At 32.4% G+C, this 5,000-nt stretch overlaps 2 protein-coding genes across 11 annotated transcripts in view; one reads left to right on the forward strand and one right to left on the reverse strand.

The window, feature by feature from the left end:
* Positions 1–5,000, reverse strand: part of Eip74EF (Ecdysone-induced protein E74) — a 400,337-nt gene that overhangs the window by 386,159 nt on the left and 9,178 nt on the right. For 6 of the 9 annotated variants that reach the window (XM_068346240.1, XM_068346251.1, XM_068346250.1 and 3 more), the window contains exon 2: positions 291–387. The exons of the other annotated variants lie outside the window; for them this stretch is intronic. The gene's annotated coding sequence lies outside the window, so the exon portion shown is untranslated. The remainder of the gene's footprint in view (positions 1–290; positions 388–5,000) is intronic. 9 annotated transcript variants of the gene reach the window in all.
* LOC137616459 (U7 snRNA-associated Sm-like protein LSm11) overlaps positions 1–5,000 on the forward strand; it is a 288,656-nt gene that overhangs the window by 253,386 nt on the left and 30,270 nt on the right. The gene's annotated exons all lie outside the window — the stretch shown is intronic.

The raw sequence follows: 5,000 nt of genomic DNA on the forward strand, positions 1-5,000 counted from the left end.
TCTCATTATATTTTAAACATATATAGTTTGTTGTTGGTTCATTGATTGGACCAAAAGCCCGTCAAAACCTCGTATGATAAAACAACACATCATTCGTCATTTTGTGCAAATTCGTTCAGAAGTCCAAAGATAGCGAAAGAAGCCCCTAAACATGAAGTTAGGGTTGATATTACATTCTGCTGTAGTGTATGACAATTAAACATAATTACTACTCAAGTCATTGTCATCATTACTCTGCCAGAATTATTATTCACAAAGACTGGAAAACAGAGTAGGACGGTGAACATTACCTGAAATTAGATGCGCCCAGAGGCAGGCGGTTCTCTCGACGAGAGCCTCACATCGTAGCACAGGACCACAATGTGAGTGCCCGCTTCGCTGAAGACCCTGCAAGAGATTGCAGGCTAAATGAAGGTGTCAACTGATTCAAAATATTATATTACGCTGAATGACTGAATAACTTTTGGATAAAAAAAAATATTAACGAGGCACTACTAAAGTGAGGAAGTAACCAACAATAAGAAAATGAAGAACATTAATCCCTTTTATCCGTTAGCTGTCTTGAGTCCTAGGCATTCCGTAAGTTAAAATGGAAAACTCGCATCCTTGAGTTTTATAAATGACGGAAACTGCAATATCGAAAACTATTAATATACAGTATATATATATATATATATATATATATATATATATATATATATATATATATATATATATATATATATGTCAGTGTGTGTGTGAGATGGGAAAGTTCCAGTCAATAGAAAACCTCAATTGCAAAAGCAGGACAACAGAATCCTCTATAAGGAACATTTAAAAAATTAAAGCGAGAAGATAACCGACAGATTTAATTTACGTGTGCATATTTGAAACTCCTGTGCAGGAATAAGTAATTGCAATCTTCTTGAAATATATTCTTTGAAAAAAATTATATTGATTGCCGAGAAATAGCATGTGCATTCTTACGCTATTTGTGCACCAAAATTGACAGGCCATATACGATCTTCGTTATATCAACTGGATAAACAAACTTTTTCAGTAAATCTGAACTCAATTTTATAACCTTGCAATATAATATTTTGAGGGTCCGGATTCAGATCGAAGGTAATAATTGATTTTCATAATTTATATTTCTGAAGCGAAATGAGCGAAGACCATTACTTCTATCTCAATAACGGTACTCATGTGAATGTTAACTAAAGCTTCACTGAGGAGTGGATATCAGTGCTACTAGAATGTTCTCGTTTCTCTAAAATCGTCTAAAACAACAAAGTATTACATAATCTCTTAGGAAAATACCTCTTATGGCACAGGCAATGCTTCGAATTAGGCCACTGAGTAACGTGGCAATTTTTTTTAAACATCAAATATTTAGTACAATTTCTCTGGAACGGAATTGTTCGCAGAAAACGATACCATTACTCCACCAAACAACATATTTTCCTCATGATCCAGCAATTACTAATCAAAATTAAACAAGCTCAATTCACAGAAAGTGTTTTGTGGAACAGTCATCAAAGCCAAAAACCTTCAACGTTGCGAAATCAAGCTTCAACATCAATATATTCATTATTAGCTGTGTAAAATTATGCGTTTCCGTTATCTGAAAACAATAAATCGTCATAACATGGTTGATATTCGGTCTTTAACTTTGTAGAAATGAAAATCAGCATAAAGCGTAATTCAGAGTAAAAGAATCTCCAAAATGACGTCAGTGTATTTGTAGATCATTGCTTGTTTGTTTTTCATTAAATGAGAAGACATGGGAGAGGAGGGAAAGAGGGTCTAGTAGAATTCAAACACTATAAAAGAAAGCTTTAACATGATATTAAAATGATTTGCCTGAACCCCGGTTCTGTACCTAGACAGCAGGAGAAAATATTCCAAACATTAAATGATCGCTACAAACTTTAAAATAATTTGAACTTGGTTTAAAACACTCCAGGGACTGAGTGTACTGATAAGAGAAAAATTATGATTATATATATATATATATATATATATATATATATATATATATATATATATATATATATATATATATACACACACACGTGTGAATCGCGGTAATTTTCCCATGCGTTAAAATTTTCATGGTTTTAAAGTGGTTGAAAAAAGTAAGGTCTTCTGTTCCTATTGCGGTTAATGAAGTAGGCATCTCTTTTGTGCCATTCAGCACTTTCATAAAAATACCCAAGCGGCTACTCCTTTAACTGAAAATATTTTGTTTTATGCAATTTCTTATTTTGATAGTTAAATATGAATGCTCATCCTTAAGCACTTTTATGCATTATTCTGACAAATAATGAGGCTTTTTATTTTAGAGGTAAGTCCTGTTCCACACAATATTTTAAAGTGTAACACATTAAACTGATACTTGAAAAGGTACTTGATAGTAGCTACAGCATATAAGCTACATACCGGGTGCCTTGAAAGTACAGCTGCAACATTTTAATTGACGTGTTGTAAATTATTTCTAGTTTCTCCCCCACGCAGATGTTTTAATTAGTTTCATCGATTATATTCTTGTATCATCAACATGATTTCATGTAGGAAATAACTGTCAAAATTATGACAATGAGTATAGTTGCTCCTTCTTCAATGAGTAATAATTAAACAAATCACTAATACAGGTTTTGTAAAGACAAACTATCACAGTGACGAGTATAGAGCATAAAAAAAAAAAACATTCTCTGCCGTAAAACCGTAAAACGTTCCGAATTAGTTACAGTTTTCATAAAGGATATTACCATTCAAGTCAAACCGAGGAACAAACGGGTATTTCAAAACACAGACTGATTGGGGTCATTGTATGTTTGCTTTCTGTCGTTTTCTTACGCATGCAACGTGGCTCTTTTAACCCCAGGCATGAAAAGTGATTAGTGCAAATCTTTACTAGTAACTCACCGTACTGGTTTTATCCACACCCTAAAACAATCACCTTTACTAGGCTTGTTTTGATTTGGTTGCATAAAGATGTACATTGAAAAGTTGGGGAATTATATCCGGAAGATCTATTAAGATTCATACAAAGAATATAGTACAAATATCCGTACAAAGAGTATTGTACAATATATACATGTGTCGGAATAAAGTTGAATTCATGTAACCTTTTGTACTTTGTTATGTGAAGTACAATTAAAAAAAAAATCCGTTAAGGAAATTGATTCATTTATGCGCCACAGAAATAAGAATACAAAAACGAAGATGCATATAATTATTTTATACAGTTTACATACCATAGAATTTTTTAAAGGTTTGCTTCTGTCTCCATCTTTATTTTGACAATTTTTACTGTTTTGAATAAAATTTGTTACCATCGGAAATGGAAATGTCCGACCGACAGTACATAAAAGTGAGATGCTTTACACTGCTCACCATAAGTATGTCCCTCTTTAAAAAAGTCAAACTAAGATCAAAGAAGGTAGTCAAAAACATATTGTTTTGAAAAAGAGTGTCGGTGTCGAAAAGAAATGGTAGCAAATACATGTCACAATGAACGTATTGTATCGCAAAAGGTTAACTGAAGAAAAGTCGATTGTCAAGGAAAAGAATTTTTAAATTCTTAATAAAAAAATGCTAATAGCCGTAGAGAAAACAAACATTTTATGCTATCAAAGCACAAACAATAAGCAAAGGCCATTTTTTCCTATATATACCATGGAATGAAGGTTGCAGGGTCCGGAATATATACTGTAATGCCAATGCAGCACGTTTTTTTCTTACAAGGTATAACTTATGAGGTAATACGTGTATTAGGATAATAAAATAAACAATTTGAAATAAAAAAAGGACTATCGGAAGGAATCCGTCCGTCTCTGGGATCTTCTCATAAAATATAGACGATTAAGAGATTCTTCGTTCAATTGTTTCCTTGGAAAGATAAAATATATTTTTCATATTCAATTTAGGCGTAGTGATTTTTCAAATATTTCAGTCTATCGTTATCTCATTTCGAGTGATTGCTTCCTCAATCAGCATAAAATTTTATAAGCTACTAGCGGTGGATAGATGCATACTCTTACTGGGGCAGCACCTACTATATTCGTAAAATCAGTATTATGGTTATGGCGTGTGTGTGAGAGAGAAAGAGTGAGCGAGAAAGGAACTTCTATGGGCTCTTCAACAGAGTATTAGCAGTTGCATGACATGGTACATAAGATGAAACTGTAAGCCAAATGATTAAACTTCAATAGTTCATAGTAAGACACGTCATGTAATCATTTCCATTACTGAGGATTACAGAATTTAGTGAGGATTATTATAATAGCCGTAAAGCATGCCATTTATTAACAAATCAAGGGCGAGAAACATAAACATGTGCATGGATCTTCCATTAGTGATTATTGTTTTTATCGGTAGCAAAGAAATATATGTTACGTTTTGTTGTAAAATTGGCAATGGTAACTATATTTTACTAATAACCAAAAGACTCCGAATCGAAGTGAACATTTCATAAGTACAAATATCGATAAAATGTTTAAATAGTACTTCTTGAATTAGAATTTCCTTCTGTAACCCATTATTAAAGTAGAGATGCTGAATATCAATAAGAGTAAAGGGATGAATGAAATAGGATAGCACAACTCTAGTATTTGGGAATGCACATTTTATTTATTAAAAAAAAAATGAATATCGGAATGACTGTAATTCATATGAAATAAATGGAGATCTTTCAATTTGTCATTTGTGGCAACTACTGTATATTTTTTTCCGGGAAAAAAAATCTATAATGCTCAGACAATTGGAATCAACAATGTAAATATTTCGGGTCATAGTGCTGTTGGGGTTTAAGTTTCGGTTATAAAAAGGCCAGAGAGCGACTTAAAACTTAAACAATTAAAATTCACAATCGTCTGGGTGAATTATTCAGATAGACACAAGTAAATCACAGTACTTTCAAACTATAAACTTTGTGGAATAAAGCTCATTTCTGCACTTCTCGTTCAATTGGCGAAAAATTAGTTTTTCTTGAATCCTCAATACTTATGTATGAAAAT

The sequence above is a fragment of the Palaemon carinicauda genome, chromosome 22 (genome assembly GCF_036898095.1).
Source record: "Palaemon carinicauda isolate YSFRI2023 chromosome 22, ASM3689809v2, whole genome shotgun sequence".
Classification (NCBI taxonomy): domain Eukaryota; kingdom Metazoa; phylum Arthropoda; class Malacostraca; order Decapoda; family Palaemonidae; genus Palaemon; species Palaemon carinicauda.